Source organism: Triticum dicoccoides, chromosome 5B (assembly GCF_002162155.2).
Source record: "Triticum dicoccoides isolate Atlit2015 ecotype Zavitan chromosome 5B, WEW_v2.0, whole genome shotgun sequence".
Classification (NCBI taxonomy): domain Eukaryota; kingdom Viridiplantae; phylum Streptophyta; class Magnoliopsida; order Poales; family Poaceae; genus Triticum; species Triticum dicoccoides.
The window spans coordinates 212,955,405-212,980,374 of record NC_041389.1 but is presented as its reverse complement, the minus strand read 5'-3'; positions in this window follow the sequence as shown (position 1 = coordinate 212,980,374).

Genomic DNA, 24,970 nt, shown 5'->3' with positions numbered 1-24,970 from the left:
ACTTTCCTCTTGAAAAGTTTGAGACAATTTTCTGATAAATTCTTTCAAAGAATGCTACTAACTCAAGCTTTCCAATGCAAAAAGAATCACTCAATTCCGAGTTGATATGAGGAGTCAAAGAATTCTAAAACTGGCCTGAAAAATTGGAACAAGTTGTGTTCACGAACTTCGGAGGGCAAAAAGACCTATTTAGAAGCCGATTTTGAGGTGTCAAATATTGAACTAGCTTATGCAACTATTTAGATGCGGCTCGTCGCTATCTTCAATTAAAGTACTCACGGAGCCAAAACTGACTTCGTATGAGGAAGATACACCTGTTTTACTGAACAGTGCGCAAAACAGATTCCAATCCGAATTCAGGTACGAGATTGATTCTAGATAGATCCAATTTTTTTTTCTTCTCTCTTTTTTTTCTCACGCCTTTTTTTTTCTTTTTCTTCTCCCTCTTTTTCTTTTTTTCTTTCCTTTTTTCTCTCTTTTTTTTCTTTATCTTCTTTTTCTCCCTCTTTCCAAGACAAACTAGATAAGATGCAGATTCGATCAGGCGAAGATGTGAGTGACCTCAACTATGATTATGACAATAAACAGTGCGTAGCACGTGGTGGAAATTGGTGGATGGGATGGTGGACAGCGGATGGGATAATGATGCAGCGGCTGCGTGACTAATGTGAACAGAACTCGAAACTCTAAAGGAACTAGACACTAAGACCAGCAACTCGACACGGCGATGCAACCGATAATTCAATAATGCAAACAATGAAAAGAAAATTGCAAAGGCTCAGTCTGGCTAGGACAAAGGATGAATAGATCTAACTTTTGTTTTATGGCTTTTTCTTGGACAATAGGTAAGAAAATAAATCTAATCTAGGAAAAATTGGAAATTCTCACCGAGCAACCTGAAAACTGATACCACTTGATAGAGGCGGGGTGTCCCGATCTTTCGATGAGATGATAACTATCGATTTGGTGGAGACGACTTTGACGATCCGACTACAAACGTGCACGACGTTGCGCCTTAGCAATCGCTAAACCAACTCCGAGAGGTTATTGATCACGCCGGAGCACAATCAACCTGACCACGAAGGTCTATTCCTGCAAGCAATCGAAGAACAAGCAAGAATATGATAAAAGCAATCTGAATATTGCGAGTATATATGAAGTATTGATAAAGGTGGGGATCCGTAAGCGGTCTTGGTCTGGTCGTTGGACACAAACGAAGTACACGAAGTTGCAATGGCTAACTTTTAACTAAACAAATCCCAAGGAAAAGCTACTAGATGGATCTACTTATATAGGAGCAAGGGGTGGCAGCCAAGGAGGTGGGAGGACGTCCCAAGGCAGCCTAAAACTAAATCTAGGTCGTACAAGGCCAATGGGCCCAAGTGGAGGTGATGTAACACCTTTGGACTTGTAGTTTGACTCGGATTCTGCTGCAGCATCAGATTGTTTCGTCCACAACTCAACGCTACTGACGAATTTGAAGGTGATTCCAAATGGGTTGGAAAGTGCACGAAATCTAGTTTCCAACAAAAAAAGAAACACCCAATTCGGAGTTCGTATGAAAAACTTGTGTGCGTTTTGAGTCAGGTATGTCTGTGCAGTCCGAATCTGAATCCAGAACGTGAGAGACTTGGACTCTATCTTCTCTTGGGCCAAAAGTGACGTGAGAGAACTTTTTGTACAGCAAATAAACATCTCTTTCTTCCTTATCTTCATATGTGGATTGTACAAATGTCCCATACACCTGCAATTAGACAAAACACAAAAGTGTGTGAAGTATTTTTGTTCTGGATAACATAAATAGATTACTGAATAGTTTGCACTAGAAATCACCTGACAAATATGCATATATGCAATATTTTTGGTCATATCCAAGGTAGTCATGTCCTCATCACCAGGCCCATGTATTTTCGAAATACTTGAGTATAGGCTGTTTTTAGAGTCCGTATGTGTGGGGAAACAAGAGATAGGGTTGGATTCGAACACCTTCCCCAAGGGCCACGAAATTCCCCCCTCTTCCTCCATATATACAGCCCTTAGGGCATCGTTTAGACTTTGGATTTTGTTTAGATTAAAAGTTCGCCATAGCTGCAACTTGGCGTACTTCGTTTGTGTTCAACGACCAGACAAGGGCGTCACAGAACCCCACCTTAATCAATAAAGCTTTCATCTTATATTCGCAATATCTAGATTGCAATCTTAGTTTCTTGCTTGTTCTTTGTTTGCTCGCAGGAAACAGACCCTCGTGGTCAGGTTGATCATGCTCCGGCGTGGTCAATAACCTCTCGAAGTTGGTTTAGCGATTGCTAAGGCGCGGCGTCCTCGCACGTTCGTAGTCGGATCGTCAAAGTCGACTTCCACCAAAGCGATATCCATCATCTCATCGAAAGACGGGACACCTTTGCTTCTATCAAGTGGTATCAGATTTCCAGGTTACTTGATGAGATTTTACAGTTTTTCGTAGTTTAGATCGAGTCTGTTCTTCATACGTATAGTCCACGAAAAAGACAACAAAAAGAAAATTAGGGTTAGTTCATCCTATTTGAACCAGTCTGAGACTTTGCATAGTCTTTTAAATATTTTGCTTTGTTGAATTTGCGGTTGCATCGTCGTGTCTTTGCATAGTATTTTGAGTATTTTGCTTTGTTGAATTTGCGGTTGCATCGTTGTGTCAAGTTGTTGGTCTTAAAATCTAGTCTTTTAGGGTTTCAAGTTCTGGTTATAAGTTGTCACGCCGCCACTGCACCATCATCATCGCCCCTGCCACCTACCACCACCGCTGCGAATCCGTATCCATATACCACCACCAATTTGTATCCATATACCACCACCGATCCATATCCATATACTACCACCACTACCACCACCGCTGCCATATACCACCTCCATATATCCACCACCAATCTGAGTTCCTTGCACATTAGGTTTGTTTTCGAGATCCATCTAATTTCCGATTCGTGTTTCCTTGCCTGAGTAGGTTTCGAAAAAAAAAGAGTTTGAAGACCCCGGGGCAGTTTTTAGGCCAAAATTTCGGCGACCGAAAATATTTTTTCCCTATCCTATTTTTAGGTCCCAGGGAGTGTTTTGAGACACTCGCCATCATAGTGATTTTTTGTCGCACTTTTTCGTCGTTAATGCCCTGATTTCCGAAAAAAAATTGTCAAAAAAATTTCATGCCCATCCTATAAGTTTGACCTAGGAAGAGTTACAGACACTCGCCATTATAGTGATTTTTTGCAAAAAAAAAGAGGAGCGCAAAAAAAAGAGTGAATTTTTTTTCCAGAGTGTGCTTCTCCCTTGTTTACGTGCAGCGCCGTGATTTTGTTAGTGTTCTAGGCTCACGTCTCTAGCACGGTCTAGCCTAGGACCATCACAGTATCGTCGTTGAGCGTTTATTCAACTTTGCATCTCTGAATTGATTATTGCTGATCCTTTTTGCTACCATATTATAAGCCTTTCCAGCTCCACATACATCTACGTCGTCTGTTTGACTTTCCCTGGTAATCGCTCTATCAAAGCTTTGAGAGTTTTGACTACAACGGTTGCCGATCACCGCCTGCTGCTGGGTAAGAACTGGTAAGAATTTGTGTTTTGCTTGACGAATTTGTGACACCAACCACCACCACTTGTTAGTAGTCTGTAGGATCATATTCTTGTGTGTTTCTATTGCTGCTAACCATGCCAGGATCACAAGCCGACGAGATTGACTGGGAGAACTTAACAAACAAGGATCTTCATGATAACTTTCAGCAAATGATGACTGAACAGGTGCAAGATGTGCTGAACAATTTTGAAGAGGCCATGGAGGAGATCACTGGCCTTGAGAAGACGTTCGTAACAAAGCTCTATAATAGATTTAATGAACTGCTTGCGCGTCTTCCACCGGCTGCACCTGCCGCACCTCTGCAACAACAACAACTACCTCCACGTCGCGAAATAGCCCTCCGCCGAGCGAGCCGTGTCCTTCTTGAGCCTGGCCAAACTGTTGGTGCTGCTGTTGATACTTCTGTGGCTCCTGCTGCTGATGCGGAGGATGATTATGCAGGAGATTACGAGGATGAGGTTGATCAAAATCAGAACTACGTGCAACCACCAGCACCACAACCACCAGGTCGTCCACACGCAAATAATCATAATGGTAGGGCTCTCCCTCAAGTACGAGGTCATGACCATCTTCCTAAATTGAAATTGAATATTCCACCATTTGAGGGTAGATATGTTCGTGATATATATCTTACTTGGGAGTTAGAAACTGAACAACGATTTACATGTTTACAATATCCTAAGGAGAGACGTGTTCCTGCTGCTGTTTGTGCTTTCACTAGCTTTGCATGTGTTTGGTGGTCTGAACATTGTAGATTATATCCTATTCCAGCTACTTGGGCTGCTTTGAAAACTGCTATGCGTACTCGTTGGGTTCCATCGTATTATCAACGTTAATTGCTTCAAAAATTGCAGCGTTTGAGACAAGGAAAAAATTCTATAGAAGAATATTAACAGGAATTACAAACTGGCATGATTAGATGTGGTATTGTTGAGGAGAATGAACCTATGCTTGCACGTTTTATGGGTGGATTAAATAGAGAGATCCAGACCATCCTAGAGTATAAGGAGTATAACAATATCACTTGTTTATTCCATCTTGCTTGTAAAGCTGAACGTGAAGTGCAGGATCGACAAGCATTGGCGCGAACTAACTTTTCTGCAGGTCGACCTTCATCATGGACACCACGTGCCTCTTCTACTTCCACTTCACCAGCACCTCCATTAGGTGCCACCTCCAGCCGTGATACAAGAAAGTAGGAACAACCACCACTATCTGCCAAGAGCGCACCTGCCGGGCCTACACGGAGCTCTTCTTCTTCCATGGCATCAACTGGGCACACAAGTGATATTATTTGTCGTTGTTGTAAGGGGAGAGGTCATTATGCGAGATAATGCAAATATCAGCGTGTGATGCTTGCTACTGAGGATGGTGGGTATGAGTCCGCTAGTGACTATGATGAGGAGACGTTGGCTCTTATTACACGTGAAGAACACGGTGGAGATGATTCTAATCATGAGACACAATACATGGCTCCTGAAGACGCTGGCATGTATGAATGTTTAGTTGCTCAACGTGTTTTGAGTGTGCAGGTCACACAAGCTGAGCAAAATCAGAGGCATAATTTGTTCCATACAAAGGGAGTTGTGAAGGAACGTTCTGTGCGCGTCATCATAGACGGAGGGAGCTCCAAAAACTTGGCTAGCATGGAGATGGTGGAGAAGCTCTCTCTCACCACAAGACCACATCCACATCCTTAGTACATCCAATGGTTCAACAACAGCGACAAGGTTAAGGTAACACGTACTGTTCATGTGCATTTTAGTATCTCTACATATGCTGATTATGTTGATTGTGATGTGGTACCTATGCAAGCATGTTCCTTATTACTTGGTAGACCATGGCAATTTGATAAAAATTCTGTACACCATGGTAGAAATAATTAGTATACTCTTGTTCATAAGGATAAAAATATTACTTTGCTTCATATGACTCCTGATTCCATTTTGAAAGATGATATTAATAGAGCTAATAAAGCAAAACAGGAGAAGAATAAGAGTGAAAATCAGATTGTGGCAAAAGAATTTGAGCAACAAATGAAGTCTAATAATAAACCATCTAGTGTTGCTTCTGAAATTAAATTGAAAAGTGCATGTTTATTTGCCACCAAATCTCATATTGATGAGCTAGATTTCAGCAAATCTGTTTGCTATGCTTTTGTGTGCAAAGAGGCGTTATTTTCATTCGAGGACGTGCCTTCCTCTTTGCCGCCTGCTGTCACTAACATTTTGCAGGAGTTCGCTGATGTCTTTCCACAAGACGTGCCACCGGGATTACCGCCTATTCGAGGGATTGAGCATCAGATTGACTTAATTCCCGGTGCTTCACTGCCAAACCGTGCGCCATACCATACCAATCCAGAGGAGATGAAGGAGATTATGCGTCAAGTACAAGAGGTTCTCAACAAAGGTTATATACGTGAATCCCTTAGTCCTTGTGCTGTTCCTATTATTCTAGTGCCAAAAAAGGATGGTACATCGCATATGTGTGTTGATTGTAGAGGCATTAATAATATTACTATTCGTTGTCGTCATCCTATTCCTAGGCTAGATGATATGCTTGATGAATTGAGTGGCTCTACAATATTCTCCAAAGTTGATTTGCATAGTGGATACAATCAAATTCGTATGAAATTGGGGGATGAATGGAAAACAGCATTTAAAACTAAGTTTGGATTATATGAGTGGTTAGTCATGCATTTTGGATTAACTAATGCACCTAGTACTTTCATGAGATTAATGAACGAAGTTTTACGTGCTTTCATTGGACGATTTGTGGTAGTTTTCTTTGATGACATATTGATTTATAGCAGATCTTTGGAGGAACATTTGGAACATTTACGTGCTGTTTTTATTGCTCTACATGATGCACGTTTGTTTGGTAACCTTGGGAAGTGCACCTTTTGCACCGACTGAGTGTCTTTTCTTGGCTATGTTGTTACTCCGCAGGGAATTGAAGTTGATAGAGCCAAGATTGAAGCTATTAAGAGTTGGCCGCGGCCCAAAACGGTCACACAAGTGAGGAGTTTTCTTGGCCTTGCTGGATTCTATAGGCGTTTTGTGGGAGATTTCAGCACCATTGCTGCACCTCTCAATGAGCTTACAAAGAAGGATGTGCCTTTTGTTTGGGGTACCGCACAGGAAGAAGCCTTCATGGTGTTGAAAGATAAGTTCACACATGCTCCTTTACTCCAACTTCCAAATTTTAATAAGACATTTGAGCTTGAATGTGATGCTAGTGGAATTGGATTAGGAGGTGTGTTATTACAAGATGGCAAACCTGTTGCATACTTTTCTGAAAAATTGAGTGGGCCTAGTCTGAATTATTCTACTTATGATAAAGAATTATATGCTCTTGTTCGGACTTTAGAAACATGGCAACATTATTTATGGCCCAAAGAATTTGTTATACATTCTGATCATGAATCTTTGAAACATATTAAAAGTCAAGCTAGACTGAATCGTAGACATGCTAAATGGGTTGAATTCATTGAGACTTTCCCTTATGTCATTAAACACAAGAAGGGTAAAGAAAATGTTATTGCTGATGTTGTCTCGTCGCTATACTATGCGTTCACAACTTGACTTCAAAATATTTGGTTTGGAGACCATCAAAGATCAATATGTGCATGATGCTGATTTTAAAGATGTATTGCAGAATTGTAAAGAAGGAAGAATATGGAACAAATTCATCGTTAATGATGGATTTGTGTTCCGTGCTAACAAGCTATGCATTCCAGCTAGCTCCGTTCGTATTTTGTTGTTGCAGGAGGCGCATGGAGGAGGACTAATGGGACACTTTGGCGTGAAGAAGACGGAAGACGTACTTGCTACACATTTCTTTTGGCCAAAGATGAGATAGGATGTTGAGCGCTTTGTTGCTCGCTGCACTACATGTAAAAAAGCTAAGTCACGACTCAATCCTCATGGTTTATATATGCCTTTGCCTGTACCTAGTGTTCCTTGGGAGGATATATCTATGGACTTTGTTTTAGGTTTACCTCGAACAAAGAAGGGGAGGGATAGCATATTTGTTGTCGTGGATAGATTCTCGAAAATGGCACATTTTATACCATGTCATAAAAGTGATGATGATGTTAATGTTGCTGATTTGTTCTTCCGTGAAATTATTCGCTTGCATGGTGTGCCAAATACTATTGTTTCAGATCGTGATACTAAATTTCTCAGCCACTTATGGAGATGTTTATGGGCTAAATTGGGGACTAAACTGCTTTTTAGTACTACTTGTCACCCCCAAACTGATGGACAAACTGAAGTAGTCAATAGAACATTGTCTACTATGCTTAGGGCTGTTTTGAAGAATAATAAGAAAATGTGGGAAGAATGCTTGCCTCATATTGAATTTCTTATAATCGTTCATTGCATTCTACTACTAAGATGTGCCCTTTTGAAATTGTGTATGGTTTCTTACCACGTGCACCTATTGATTTGTTGCCTCTTCCATCTTCGGAGAAGGTTAATTTTGATGCTAAACAACGTGCTGAATTGATTTTAAAAATGCATGAGTTAACTAAGGAAAACATTGAGCGTATGAATGCTAAATATAAACTTGCTGGAGATAAAGGTAGAAAACATGTTGTGTTTGCACCTGGAGATCTTGTTTGGTTACATTTGCGTAAGGATAGATTTCCTGATTTGCGCAAATCAAAGCTAATGCCACGTGCTGATGGTCCTTTTAAGGTGTTAGAGAAAATAAATGATAATGCATACAAAATTGAGCTGCCTGCAGATTTTGGGGTTAGTCCCACTTTTAACATTGCAGATTTGAAGCCTTATTTGGGTGAGGAAGATGAGCTTCCGTCGAGGACGACTTCATTTCAAGAAGGGGAGGATGATGAGGACATCAATACCATTGTTACACCTGCAGCCTGTGCTGCTATACATACTGGACCAATTACTAGAGCTCGCGCACGCCAAGTAAATTACCAGGTACTTTTGTTTCTTGGTAATGATTCTAATGTTCATGAGAATATGATGCTGCCTAAATTGGATACATCTGTTTTGCTTGCAAATGAAGGGCCTAGCTTGGAGAAGGATGAACATTGGAGCAAGAACAAGCATCGAGATGATGGCATGCGCAAGGGGAACAAGAACGGAGTTACAAGTGATGATTTTAGGACGTTGAAGCCACCATAATGAGTGCATGAAACCTTGGACGAAATATACAAGATGCTACTTCATAACTTTCGTCCAGAGGCTATTCTAGGTGCTGCGTCACCTTATTATTGGGCCAGGCCCATGTATTTTTGAAATACTTGAGTATAGGCTGTTTTTAGAGTCTGTATGTGTGGGGAAACAAGAGATAGGGTTGGATTCGGACCCCTTCCCCAAGGGCCACGAAATTCCCCCCTCTTCCTCCATATATACAGCCCTTAGGGCGTCGTTTAGACTTTGGGTTTTGTTTAGATTAAAAGTTCGCCATAGCTGCAACTTCACGTACTTCGTTTGTGTTCAATGACCAGACGAAGGCGTCACAGAACCCCACCTTGATCAATAAAGCTTTCATCTTATATTCGCAATATCCAGATTGCAATCTCAGTTTCCTGCTTGTTCTTTGTTTGCTCGCAGGAAACAGACCCTCGTGGTCAGGTTGATCGTGCTCCGGCGTGGTCAATAACCTCTCGGAGTTGGTTTAACGATTGCTAAGGAGCGACGTCCTCGCACGTTCGTAGTCGGATCGTCAAAGTCGACTTCCACCAAAGCGATATCCATCATCTCATCGAAAGACGGGACACCTTTGCTTCTATCACCAACAAGGATGTCTCACTATCCTGAACCTTATCTGCATTACTTCCTTTACCATTGCTAAGGCACTCTTCCCCAATATTCTGTCAGCATTCTAAAAGAAGAAACAAGCAGACACATAACAGGTTTAGCATGTACTAGTATATGAAACTCATTTCGGCGAACCAGTTCATTAGTAAGGTGGACAAGATTAAACTACCAAGTCTTCTATTGCCAAGTAGTACATTATAAAAGCATCAAACAAACATATATCTATGTCCTATGGTCACTACATTGTCTTGCCAAATCAAAATAGAGACACGGTTAAAATCATATCAGTTCAAGAGAAAGCAGCACTAAAAGAATACAAAGCATGGAATTACACGGCACAACAAGATTTCAGATGGGTGTCGGCGTTCTGGGAACGGGGGTCCCCAGACTTGCTTGCCTGCGGCCTGCGGCGTGGCTCAAGTGGTGGCCCAGTACGACCCATCTTCATCAACTCAAGCTCAAGACCCTCGCGAGGGGCCAGGCCTCGCGGGGCGGACAACGCAAGGCTTCCTCGGGAACGACCTCACCAGGCTGGCTCGCGAGGAGGCGAAGAGATCAAGGCAAGGGTACCTCACAAGGTGCTCGTGACGCAAGGCATGACGATGGAGACCAGGTGGGCGCTAGGCGTGCGCCGGCCTACGCGGTGTCCTTGTTTCCTCTTTGGTGCAAAGGGGGCAAGTGCAATCGTGGAGTACTGAGGCATCAAGCAAAGGTTACCATTTCGGTGCAACGAGACCAAGACCAGTAGAGCAGTAGGACGGAGGTCACCGTGGAGCCCAAGACGGTGTCATCGCCAGTGCCTTTGGCAGCCGAAGACCAACTTTAGTCAGGATAACTTGTACTAGATGTTCCCCCTTGAAAATGGCCGTTGTTGGCGCCCTTCCCTCTCAATATTTGGGAAGAGGACCAGGACCTCTATATATAGAGATAGCCACCACAGTAGGAAAGAGGAGGGGGGAGAAGATCTCACCTAGAGCCAACAGAGACAGCACAATTCCTCTCCAAGCACACCACCACAAGAACACCCCTCCCGAGGCTGTTCTTCCTTTGTACTGTTCATCATCAGCCCCTGAGGCAATCCACCACACCACACACTAGATTAGGGTATTACACCACAACGATGGCCCGAACCAGTATAAACCTTGTGTCTCCTGTGTCGTTCATCGTGTAGCTTAGATTCTCAGCGAGACGTTGGGACGTGGAGTCGCAGGGGGAAGATCTTAGCGCGCACCCCAGAGTTCGAACCTTAAGGGTTTTGCCAGAACCCGATATCCGACAATGGGTACCGCGGGTCTACATGTACAAAAACACTATTGGCTATGTTGTGATGCTAGTAATGTGCATGACATGAGAAGTCAACTATATACACAATTGAAATCAACAAAGTTATTTATAAGAGCAAACCTATTAAAGAAACATGCGTAAACATACCTGTTGTGCCATTGGAGTTTCAATTGTATGTTCAATTTAAAAATAAGTTTGTATCAGTAAATACGGTGATACAAGAGCAAAGAAGTATTCATGATAGCAATGGAATCTTAACTGAGAACAGTTGTTTTGCAGGTTTAAGCACTTGTTCTACATGAACAAAGTACAGTAAGACGCAAGCATATAGTACTTAAAAAAATGAGCTCATAGACCTTACCACTTTCTTGGTTTGGGACCAGTACGGAACAAGGCATTCCCAGTCATCGTTCAGTAAATGTGTCTCAGGAGAACGTAAGGGAATTTGATGAGTTTCTTTCCAGTGAAGTATGTTTTCTTCAGGTAATTCCGATACTGCCACCAAGCATTCTTGAAGATGGCAGAGGTATTAGCACCAGTTACCTCATCCTGAGTTTTCAAATCGGTCCTTCTCTATAGAGAAAAATGGGAAAATTTGCTATATTATAACCATCATGGAGGTAGAATGTAAGGGACAAAGCAAAGTAATTGCCATGAATAACATTACTTACACAAAACTCCTAGACAAACACCTACAACTGACATTTTCCTTCATCTTCAGTATAATATTTTCATGATTGGAAGATATGCACATAGGATTTAACAACATCAAATGCGATAGATGTTAAATTATGAATGGTTGTTTGTGCTTCCTCCACAGGAATAGGTGTACTAACTGGTGGAGTTAGGGTTCGCTGTGGTAGTACTAGCGCTTTGGTCACTGGAGCTGCCTTACTTACTGCTCTTGTTTGGGAGCTCTATGGTGGAAATGGTGTTGTCTCAACAGGAACTGGGTTACTATCTACCGGGGTTGGGGTTAGATTGGGTGAAACTGGTTCACTGTCCATCGCAGTAGGGGTACAATCTGCGAGAGTCTAGGTTATGTGTGGTAGGGCTGGTTCTCATGCATGTACAACCGGGGTGCTATCTCCACCAAGAGGTAGCACTATTTTATTTGAAGACCATGATTTTACTCCGCTAGATACTACCATCACCCGCTCCTATTCAAATGGCTGATAAATAGGAAACATAGTTCAATGTACATGCATGGTATGAGAGACAGATGCAATACATAGTGTGGAAAAAAGAGGGCATGCAATAGTTGACATGTATATTGTTTAACTAAAATGGATAGCGTGACATAATTTCACATATATGATGTCTATATAAACTGGATAGCATAGCATAACATAATTCAAAGATATGATGACTAACTAAACATGATCACATGACATAATTCACATACATGTTATCTAAGTAATCAGGATCGCATGATTTAATTCACATATGTGATTTATATGCTAAGCAGAGGGCATTCGCATATATGATGTCTGAACTAAGAACATGGTGTTGAATATTGTGTATATGATGTCTAAACTATGCAATGCAAGACACCATATGCATGATATAAGAAGTATAACCGTGCCAAGTTAGAGCATACACCTCGGTGGGGGAATAGGACTGGTCATCTGTCTAAATCCATCTCTGAGGAGCTATCGGGACCCAGCAAGAGATCTGCTTCGACAGGTAGCACTGTCTGCTCTGAAGGCCTTGTTTCCACTCCAGATTTTTTCATCACCCACTCAAATGGCTGATTCACACGAAGAGTAGTTTAATGTACAAACATTGTCGACAAATGGAAATGTAATGAAGAAAATGATGGGCAAGATATCATTCAAATATATATGGTTGGCTAAAAGGCATGAGACTGCATAATTCCCATATATAATATAGAAACTAAACAAGTGGCATTACAGAACATGTCTAAACTAAGCGGATGACATGTATGATGTCGAAAGTAAGCACTACAAGGCAACATATGCATGATATGACTAACATCATCATGCCAAGTTAGAGAAAACACCTTGAGGGGTAAATAGGAGTGGTCAGCTGCGTCTGAATCCGCCTCAGAACAGATATCTTCCTCTGGATTACAATCTGGAGACGGCGGTGTCCGGGTCAAAACCGGCGGATCTCGGGTAGGGGCTCCCGAACTGTGCGTCTGAGGTCGGATGGTAACAAGAGGCGGGGGACACAATGTTTACCAAGGTTTCAGCCCTCTCTATGGAGGTAATACCTGATGAGGACATGACTACCTTGGATATGACCAAAAATATTGCATATATGCATATTTGTCAGGTGATTTCTAGTGCAAACTATTCAATAATCTATTTATGTTATCCAGAACAAAAAATACTTCACACACTTTTGTGTTTTGTCTAATTGCAGGTGTATGGGACATTTGTACAATCCACATATGAAGATAAGGAAGAAAGAAATCTTTATTTGCTGTCCAAAAAGTTCTCTCACGTCACTTTTGGCCCAAGAGAAGATAGAGTCCAAGTCTCTCACGTTCTGGATTCAGATTCGGACTGCACAGACACACCTGACTCAAAACGCACACAAGTTTTTCATACGGACTCCGAATTGGGTGATTCTTTTTTTGTTGGAAACTAGATTTCGTGCACTTTCCAACCCAATTGGAATCACCTTCAAATTCGTCCGGAGCGTTGAGTTGTGGACGAAACAATCTGATGCTGCAGCAGAATCCGAGTCAAACTACAAGTCCAAAGGTGTTACATCACCTCCACTTGGGCCCATTGGCCTTGTACGACCTAGATTTAGTTTTAGGCTGCCTTGGGACGTCCTCCCACCTCCTTGGCCGCCACCCATTGCTCCTATATAAGTAGATCCATCTAGTAGCTTTTCCTTGGGATTTGTTTAGTTAAAAGTTAGCCATTGCAACTTCGTGTACTTCGTTTGTGTCCAACGACCAGACCAAGACCGCTTACGGATCCCCACCATTATCAATACTTCATATATATTTGCAATATTCAGATTGCTTTATCATATTCTTGCTCGTTCTTCGATTGCTTGCAGGAATAGACCTTCGTGGTCAGGCTGACCGTGCTTCCAGCATCGTCAGTAACCTCAGGAGATTGGTTTAGCGATTGCTAAGGCGCAACGTCGTGCACGTTTGTAGTCGGATTGTCAAAGTCATCTCCACCAAATCGATAGTTATCATCTCATCGAAAGATCGGGACACCCTCGCCTCTATCAAGTGGTATCAGTTTTCAGGTTGCTCGGTGAGAATTTCCAGTTTTTCCTATATTAGATTTATTTTCTTACCTATTGTCCAAGAAAAAGCCACAAAAAAGAGTTAGATCTATTCATCCTTGGTCCAAGCCAGTCTGAGCCTTTGCAATTTTCTATTCATTGCTTGCATAGTTGAATTATCGGTTGCATCATCGTGTTAGTTGCTGGTCTTAGTGTCTAGTTCCTTTAGAGTTTTGAGTTCTGTTCACATTAGTCACGCCGCCGCTGCATCATTATCCGTTCCGCTGTCCACCATCCCATCTATTAATTTCCACCACGTGCTATGCACTGTTCATTGTCATAATCATAGTTGAGGTCATTCACATCTTCGCCTGATCCAATCTGCATCTTATCTAGTTTGTCTTGGAAAGAGGGAGAAAAAAAAGATATAGAAAAAAAAGAGAAAAAAAAGGAAAGAAAAAGAGAGAGAAGAAAAAAAAAGCGTGAGAAAAAAAAGAGAGAAGAAAAAAATTGGATCTATCTAGAATCAATCTCGTACCTGAATTCGGATTGGAATCTGTTTTGCGCACTGTTCAGTAAAACAGGTGTATCTTCCTCATACGAAGTCCGTTTTGGCTCCGTGAGTACTCAAATTGAAGATAGCGAAGAGACGCATCTAAATAGTTGCAGAAGCTAGTTCAATAGTTGACACCTCAAAATCGGCTTCCAAATAGGTCTTTTTGCCCTCCGAAGTTCGTGAACACAACTTGTTCCAATTTTTCAGGCCAGTTTTAGAATTCTTTGACTCCTCATATCAACTCGGAATTGAGTGATTCTTTTTGCATTGGAAAGCTTGAGTTAGTAGCATTCTTTGAAAGAATTTATCAGAAAATTGTCTCAAACTTTTCAAGAGGAAAGTTGGAGAGAGAGTTGGTGTATATCCTGCTTGGCAGTTGTTTTTCATCATTATCTTCACTCCCGTTGTTATCTTCACTTATATCTTGCTGTCAAGAGCTACTTAGTATCCTTCATTGATGCTAGTTGTGCTACGCCGTGACCTCATTAGTGTTCTAGGCTCGCGTCTCTAGTCCGGTCTAGCCTAGGACCAGCACAGTACCGTCGTTGAGCGTTTATTCAACATTGCATCTTTGAATTGATTATTGCTAATCTTTTGCTACCATATATAGCCAACCCAGCTCCACATATTTCTACACCGTGTATATGTACGCTCCCCTGGCAATCGCTTTACTCAATATTCGGAGTTACTTGACACCGCTGGTTGCCGATCACCGCCTGCTGCATGGTAAGAACTTGTAAGACATTGATATTTGCTTTACTGTGAGCGTTTTACCACCACATCCTAGTAGTTATAGGAACATTATTTTTGGGTTTTGTTTCTTGTTCTACTAATCATGACAGGATCCAGAGTCAATTCATGGGCTTTGTCGATCGCGGGAGACGTGCCACCACCTTCGCAAATACCACAACCGTCACGAGAGGTGCACAAACATCCAAATGCACATGATCAGGTTAATGTATCTATACCACCATTTAATGGCCGTTTTAAACCTGCTTTATATATTGAATGGGAGTTCGACATAAAAAATATATTTGCTTCCCATAATTTCAATGAACATAAAAAGGTTAAGGTTGCGGTTGGTTCTTTCACTGGTTATGCTTTGGTTTGGTGGAGTGAATATTGTCGGTTACACCCTGATTATATACCTACTACTTGGGATGATTTGAAACTTGCCATGCGACATACTTTCGTCCCTGCTTATTATCCTCGTGACATGATTAAGAAGTTGCAACACTTAAAACAAGGTAGTGAAACTGTAACAAAATATTATGATGATTTACAAACTACCTTGTTGCATTCCTCTTTAGAAGAAAGTGAAGATGATTTTATGGATAGATTTTGGGGAGGATTAAACCGTGATATTCAAGAGATACTAATTCATGAAGAGTGTTATCCTATGGACCATTTGTTTCATCTTGCTTGCAAAGCTGAACAGGAAATAAAACGACGTGTTGGCCACGAGGAGAACAAGCGCATGGTGCACATTCCAAGAGTTGATATGATTGTTCCTTCAACTACTAGGCATACTATGACAACCACATCCGTTGTTGTCAGGACTACATCACCTCCACCATGTGACACATCGCCCCCGAGAGTGGCTACATCATCTGAGTTGATCATAAGAGGTAATGACAAATGTACTGATCTTCCATCTCTACATGAGAATGATGAATGCCTTGTCAATTGGAATGCACCATTTGATGAGCTACCCACTACTTTGATCACACCACCTATTTTAGAGGACTACGTTGATGATTTGACTTTGCCATGTGATCAAACAACTGAAATACCAACAATTTTGAGTGCACCCATTGAATTAACTATTGATGCAAAAGAACCAATGTTTAATCATTTTGATATGACCTCTAATCTTGGTGATGATTCTGTGTCCAATGACTTACTGCATGTTTGCTTATTTAAGCATGTTGTAGCATGTAAATTTGATGCAAGTAAGGTTTATTCACCAATGTTGGGATGGTTTAATGATGAACATTGTCAATCTTTTGAAATGAATAAGAGCTTCACTTATATGTGCAAACTGAGTTGCAATATTTTCATGCCTTCTACTTCTTGTGCTAATTTTTTGGCTTTAGATTTTATAAACTATGCAAGTTACTCATCTATTCATGTGTCATATATGCAAAAATCAAGGGAAGTAAAAATGGATGACATATACATATACAACATGTACACCTTGTCTCTTTTGTTAGCCACATTTCATATTAAGCAACTCCGAGGACGGCTTTATTTTCAAGAAGGGGAGGATGATGAGGACATGACTACCTTGGATATGACCAAAAATATTGCATATATGCATATTTGTCAGGTGATTTCTAGTGCAAACTATTCAATAATCTATTTATGTTATCCAGAACAAAAATACTTCACACACTTTTGTGTTTTGTCTAATTGCAGGTGTATGGGACATTTGTACAATCCACATATGATGATAAGGAAGAAAGAGATGTTTATTTGCTGTCCAAAAAGTTCTCTCACGTCACTTTTGGCCCAAGAGAAGATAGAGTCCAAGTCTCTCACGTTCTGGATTCAGATTCGGACTGCACAGACACACCTGACTCAAAACGCACACAAGTTTTTCATACGGACTCCAAATTGGGTGATTCTTTTTTTGTTGGAAATTAGATTTCGTGCACTTTCCAACCCAATTGGAATCACCTTCAAATTCGTCCGGAGCGTTGAGTTGAGGACGAAACAATCTGATGCTGCAGCAGAATCCGAGTCAAACTACAAGTCCAAAGGTGTTACATCACCTCCACTTGGGCCCATTGGCCTTGTACGACCTAGATTTAGTTTTAGGCTGCCTTGGGACGTCCTCCCACCTTCTTGGCCGCCACCCCTTGCTCCTATATAAGTAGATCCATCTAGTAGCTTTTCCTTGGGATTTGTTTAGTTAAAAGTTAGCCATTGCAACTTCGTGTACTTCGTTTGTGTCCAACGACCAGACCAAGACCGCTTCCGGATCCCCACCATTATCAATACCTCATATATATTGGCAATATTCAGATTGCTTTATCATATTCTTGCTCGTTCTTTGATTGCTTGCAGGAATAGACCTTCGTGGTCAGGCTGACCGTGCTTCCGGCAGCGTCAGTAACCTCAGGAGATTGGTTTAGCGATTGCTAAGGCGCAACGTCGTGCACATTTGTAGTCGGATCGTCAAAGTCGTCTCCACCAAATCGATAGTTATCATCTCATCGAAAGATCGGGACACCCCGCCTCTATCACCATGTGACACATCGCCCCCGAGAGTGGCTACATCATCTGAGTTGATCATAAGAGGTAATGACAAAGGTACTGATCTTCCATCTCTACATGAGAATGATGAATGCCTTGTCAATTTGAATGCACCATCTGATGAGCTACCCACTACTTTGATCACACCACCTATTTTAGAGGACTACGTTGATAATTTGACTTTGCCATGTGATCAAACAACTGAAATACCAACAATTTTGAGTGCACCCATTGAATTAACTATTGATGCAAAAGAACCAATGTTTAATCATTTTGATATGACCTCTAATCTTGGTGATGATTCTGTGTTGAATGACTTATTGCATGTTTGCTTATTTAAGCATGTTGTAGCATGTAAATTTGATGTAAGTAAGGTTTATTCACCAATGTTGGGATGGTTTAATGATGAACATTGTCAATCTTTTGAAATGAATAAGAGCTTCACTTATATGTGCAAACTGTGTTGCAATATTTCCATGCCTTCTACTTCTTGTGCTAATTTTTTGGCTTTAGATTTTATGAACTATGCAAGTTACTCATCTATTCATGTGTCATATATGCAAAAATCAAGGGAAGTAAAAATGGATGACATATACATATACAACATGTACACCTTGTCTCTTTTGTTAGCCACATTTCATATTAAGCAACGCCGAGGACGGCTTTATTTTCAAGAAGGGGAGGATGATGAGGACATGACTACCTTGGATATGACCAAAAATATTGCATATATGCATATTTGTCAGGTGATTTCTAGTGCAAACTATTCAATAATCTATTTATGTTATCCAGAACAAAAATACTTCACACACTTTTGTGTTTTGTCTAATTGCAGGTGTATGGGACATTTGTACAATCCATATATGAAGATAAGGAAGAAAGAGATCTTTATTTGCTGTCCAAAAAGTTCTCTCACGTCACTTTTGGCCCAAGAGAAGATAGAGTCCAAGTCTCTCACGTTCTGGATTCAGATTCGGACTGCACTGACACACCTGACTCAAAACGCACACAAGTTTTTCATACGGACTCCGAATTGGGTGATTCTTTTTTCGTTGGAAACTAGATTTCGTGCACTTTCCAACCCAATTGGAATCACCTTCAAATTCGTCCGGAGCGTTGAGTTGTGGACGAAACAATCTGATGCTGCAGCAGAATCCGAGTCAAACTACAAGTCCAAAGGTGTTACATCACCTCCACTTGGGCCCATTGGCCTTGTACGACCTAGATTTAGTTTTAGGCTGCCTTGGGACGTCCTCCCACCTCCTTGGCCGCCACCCCTTGCTCCTATATAAGTAGATCCATCTAGTAGCTTTTCCTTGGGATTTGTTTAGTTAAAAGTTAGCCATTGCAACTTCGTGTACTTCGTTTGTGTCCAACGACCAGACCAAGACCGCTTACGGATTCCCACCATTATCAATACTTCATATATATTTGCAATATTCAGATTGCTTTATCATATTCTTGCTCGTTCTTCGATTGCTTGCAGGAATAGACCTTCGTGGTCAGGCTGACCGTGCTTCCAGCATCGTCAGTAACCTCAGGAGATTGGTTTAGCGATTGCTAAGGCGCAACGTCGTGTACGTTTGTAGTCGGATTGTCAAAGTCATCTCCACCAAATCGATAGTTATCATCTCATCGAAAGATCGGGACACCCTCGCCTCTATCAATACCCTACTTCCTGCTTGATTGATCTTGATGAATATGAGTATTACAAGAGTTGATCTACCACGAGATCGTAATGGCTAAAACCCTAGAAGTCTAGCCTATATGATTATGATTGCCTCAACGGACTAAACCCTCTGGTTTATATAGACACCAGAGGGGACTAGGGTTGTACAAACTCAGTTACAGAGAAAGGAATCTATATATCCGAATCGCCAAGCTTGCTTTCCACGCCAAGGAGAGTCCCATCTGGACATGGGAGGAAGTCTTCTATCTTGTATCTTCATAGCCCAACAGTCCGGCCCATGTTAATAGTCCGGCCGTCCGAGGACCCCTTAATCCAGGACTCCCTCAGTAGCCCCTGAACCAGGCTTCAATGACGAGCTATCTTGCGCGCAGATTGTCCTCGGCATTGCAAGGCGGGTTCCTTCTCCGAATACTCCAAAATAGTCTTCGAACACAAAAAAGTGTCTGGCTTTGCAAAATAAATCCCACACACAACCATAGAGAGTATAATATTTCACGAGTCCAATTTGCTGACAACTTTTTGTAGCGTGACATCACGTCACCACCCGATCATTATTCAAACCATTTTTTAGCCTGCCGCTTCATATTTCGAGATGCGGTTTCATTGGCACATCTTGTCAAAGGAGAGATCGTGTCCCCTTATTACAGGATTCTCATCAATACGGGCATGGGTAACCCAACCGTGCCACCTGCACGGCCCTTGTGGAATAGGCGTGTTTTAAGGCGAGTAGGGAGGCGCATGATATTCACTGCCTTTATAAAGGGATAAGGATCCACCCTTTTTCATCCATGCCTTCTCTCTCTTTCTGCCCATCCCATTCTCGAGCTCCAGCGCCCAAGTCCTCATCTTCTCCGCCCCTAAAAAGCACTCCAGCCATGTCCGGATCCGGAGCGCAGCGCAAGTGGATGGACTGCTCCATCAAGGAGAAGGACATTACGAAGCTCCGGGAGGCCTGGTACTTGGCCAAGGAAATCACCCATCGGCTTCCGGCCGAGGGAAAGTGTCAGGACCCTGACTCGATGTCACATCGATCTAGCTTGTAACACCTCATATCACTTTGCGGCCTCACGCACGGTATCCCCACGGGTGTTGCCTTACCTTTTCCCGGGACCGTTTGCGCCTTTTGGCTCACGTATATGATAGTGTCGCTAGCATCCATATGATAAGGAGCCCGGGCTGACATGACTAGTTGTAAACCCAAAGTGGCACAGACTTACAGGGACATGCATCCATGACCCAGCTTCGAACGTGTCGGTCATCAGCAAGTGGGTCCGGGCTGTAGCACTGGGCTAGCAGGACTCCGGTAAACCGGGCTGTAGCGGGCTAACAGGACTCCGGTACTCAATGCGTGACATTTCCCCGAAGGGACAGACACAGGAACGAAGAAGGACACATGCCGGCCAGCCTAAGTGTTCCAGAGCAGTAGCAAGCTACCATGGCTCAGCGGTAACCCTAGGAGACATTTCCCGATAAGAGAGGCTACTAAAGATAAACAACTAGATAGTCAGATCCCACACATACCAAGCATTTCAATAACATACACACAATATGCTCGATATGTGCAAATACAACATGGCATCACAACATGACTCTACGACACAAGTACTTTATTTAAGGCTCAGAGAGCCATACATAACATACACATAGGTACGGGTCACACGACCCAGCATTCAAGTCATACAGTCATACAAACCAGCAGCGGAAGTAACTTGTCTGAGTACAGACAACTAGTAAAATAAAAGAGGCTTGGAAAGCCTAGCTATACTACGTGGTCCTTCATAAACTCAGGATCACCACCTGGGCCTTAGCCTACTCATTGATGTCAACGTCTACGAAGAACCCATCGGAAGGGGTTGCAGCGTCTTCTGTAAAAATGTAAATTATAGCAACATGAGTACAAAGGTACTCAGCAAGACTTACATCAGATCCTACATACATGCACATTATCAAGAAGGGTTGGTGGAGTTGTTGCAGCAAGCCAGCTTTGACTCTTGGCTAGGCTATCCTACGAGACTCCAACTTGAAATGGTTTTGCGTGCACGAGTCCACTACTCACCACTTCAATACACTACCGAGGATCCACCTCCGTCTTCCTACGGAAGGGCCATCCTCGGCACTCACACTTATCTTGAGGCTTTTAGTAGTTTCCATTTACTTGTCTATGAACTGTATAGGCAACCAAGTAGTCCTTCACCGCGGACGCGGCTATTCGAATAGATCATGTTAACCCTGCAGGGGTGTACTTCTTCATACATGTTTCCACCACTTAGCGTCTGCACACGACATGTGCTCGGCAGAGTTCAAGCGAAAGCCGACGTGGGTGTAGACCACGACCTACCTAAACACCTAAGTCTCTAGTCCAGGTTTATCGCCTATTCGGGTTCCATCCATGAGGAGATCCGGCCGGAGTTTCGCTCACAGCCCCAAACGATGTGAACAGGGTTCCTTGACACCAAACGGGTGCCCGGTTTACCCGGCCACGTACCTACCGCATCACAGCCCACCCCTACGGTCAGCGCTGTCCACAGCCTCCAGTAGGCTACAAACACCAGAAACTACTTGCAACTCCTGGACAGAGGACTAGGGTGAATAAGAAGTCGAGCGGGGTCATATTTCAGGGCCCAATGCATGGTAGTAGCTGTATCTTAAATCACACATACAGATGTCAGTGCTTAAGGTCGGCTTCAATGAAACAACCCACCATGTACTCCTACATGGCCTTTCATCGATACCTTTACCAAATCGGGTTCACCACACCACTCTCATTACCGACATAAACATTTCACTCTAGTCCATCACCCAGATGAACCAGACCTGACACGACTCTAAGCATAGCAGGCATAGCAAGGTAGGAACAACACATACATATGGCTCAATCAACTCCTACACATGCTAGTGGGTTTCATCTAGTTACTGTGGCAATGACAGGTCATGTAGAGGAAGTGGGTTCAACTACCGTAGCACACAGCAGTTTGAAACGCGTTGTCTTAATGCAGTAAAAGAGAGCAGGAGCGAGAACATGGGATTGTATCGATATGATCAAATGGTTGGTTGCTTGCCTGATGGTTCGATGCACTGATACGGTTCTTCGTTAGGGTAATCACGGTACTCCTCGGAGGCAGAACCTGCCGCAAAGAACACCGATACACAACTATCACCAAACAATGTGCAACAATATGATGCATGCATGAAACATGGCAATATGAGTGTGTTGGGCTAATGCAACTAAGACCAGAAGGGTTTGAACCAATTTGAATCAAAGATTCAAATTTCAAACTCATACATGGCCCTTTAAAGTGTTTTTCCTTGTTCTGCACTAAACATCAAGTTAACTTGTTTAATCATGCATGAAAATAGTACAGATGGATAGATTGGATTTTTCTGATCATTTTTCATATATAATTTGTCTGATTTGGAGTTACAGAATAAAAGTTATGAATTTTTGAAGTTTAAACTATATTCTGGAATTTCCTATATTAGATTAAATCCAGAAAATCAATTACTGCGTCAGCCTGACGTCAGTGTGACATCAGCAGGTCAACGGGACACGTCCGGGTCAAACCTGACAGTGGGTCCCGCGTGTCAGTGTGATTAATTAAACTAAAATTAATTTAAACTAATCCTAATTAGTTAACAGGGCTGGGCCCCACCTGTCATTGACTCAGGAGAGTCAACCAGGGCCCACCCGTGGTCAAACCCGGGTCAGCTGCACCGGCGTTTAGCCGCCGGCGAGCCCGACGCGGCGGCGGAAGTGATTTTTGCCGTTCCGGCAACCAAACGAGCCGCGGAGGCCACCGGAGAGGAGCTGAGGTCGAGCCGCAGCTCTTGGTGGAGTCCGTTGGGGTCGGGGTGGCCGGAGTTGGCGCCGGCGACGACTTTGGCGGCCACCGGAGTTCGGCCGAAGTCGAACTTGTCGCTAGGGGGGTCGGTGAGGTGCGGGGAGTAGCTAGTTAGGTGCTACGTGACGCGGTGAGCATGATGGACACCATGGAGTGGTCGGAGGGTGACCGGGAGCACGTCGGCGACGAGCTCCACGGTGGTGGGTGCGGTTGAGCTCCGGGAGGTCGCTACACGGCTCGGGAACGAGAGAGGGAGGGTAGGAGGGGTAGCTAGGCTCACAGCGCACCCGTAGAGGCCACCGGCGGGGTCGGGGATGAGCTGAGGCGGCGACGGTGTTGAAGGGGATCTCCGGCGATGGGGTTCGGGCGAGGTCGTTGCGGTGGACTCGGGCGTTGCGAGCGCTCGGGGCTCGGCTTGCTCGATGAAATGGACAGCGGCGGAGCTCCTAGACACGACGAGAGGACGCACGGGCGGCGGGGAGCGCGGCTACGACGTAGGCACGGCGGCGGTAGCATCGGCCATGGCTGGGGGGCGCGAGGGGAAGGGGCTGGAGAGGAGAGCGGGTGTCTGGGGGGTTCGGGGAAGAGAGGGGGAGCGATCCACGACGTCACCGGGCGAGGGGAGCGGCGAGGCCGCGAGCAGGTGCGTGGCGCGCGCTGCGGTCGCCGTCGGGCACCTGCCTGCCTGCCTGGCCGGCAAGCAGCTCGCTGGAGCGGCGCTGGGCTGGGCCGGCAGGTGGGCCGGGTGCTGGGCGCCAGGTAAGTTTTTCTATTTTTTCCTGTTTTCTGATTTTTTAAGACTTCTGCAACTTTATTGATTTATTAAAAATGCTTAGGCAACTCCTAAAATCACCAAACTACTCCTGGTCCATAGTTGAATTATTTCCAACATGAAACATTTTAGTTTGGAGATATTTGGGCATCTGAATATTTTATATAATTTTAAATGCCCAAATTCAAATATCTATGATTTAATTCAAAGACCCTAGGATGACCTAGGAAAATGTGCATCACTTTTGTCAGGGGTTCTGAACCAGGACAAAAATGATGGGCATTTTAGAAGGGCATTTCAGGTTCATTGAAAAAGTTTTTAGTAAACCCTAGTTGGTTTCAGAGGTGGCTGGGGGTTCTGTCATCCCCATTTCAGGTTTCTGATGAAAGAATAAACATGATGCAACACTCTAATGCATGAACTAGCTAGGGTGTGACAACTCACCCCCACTCAAAAGAATCTCGTCCTGAGATTTGGGTTCCTCTGGAAAAAGGGCGGGATACTCGAGTCGAAGACGATCCTCCCTTTCCCAAGTTGCTTCATCCTCAGAATGGTGCGACCATTGAACTTTGAGAAACTTGATATTATGACGTCGAGTGGTACGCCCGGCCTGATCGAGGATACGAATGGGGTACTCTCGATACGTGAGATTATCTTGGAGATCAAGCGTTTCGTGGTCCACTCCACGGATAGGATCCGAGAAGCAACCCCTGAGTTGAGAAACGTGGAAAACATCGTGGACTCTGGAGAGATGTGGAGGTAGTTCCAACTGGTAGGCAACTTCTCCTCGTTTAGCGAGAATACGGAAAGGTCCAATGTAACGAGGAGCCAATTTGCCTTTGATACCGAAACGATGGGTTCCCTTCAGAGGAGTAACCCGAAGGTAAGCTTTCTCGTCAACCTCGAAAGTCATGGCCTTATGTTTTCGGTCATACTGACTCTTTTGACGAGATTGG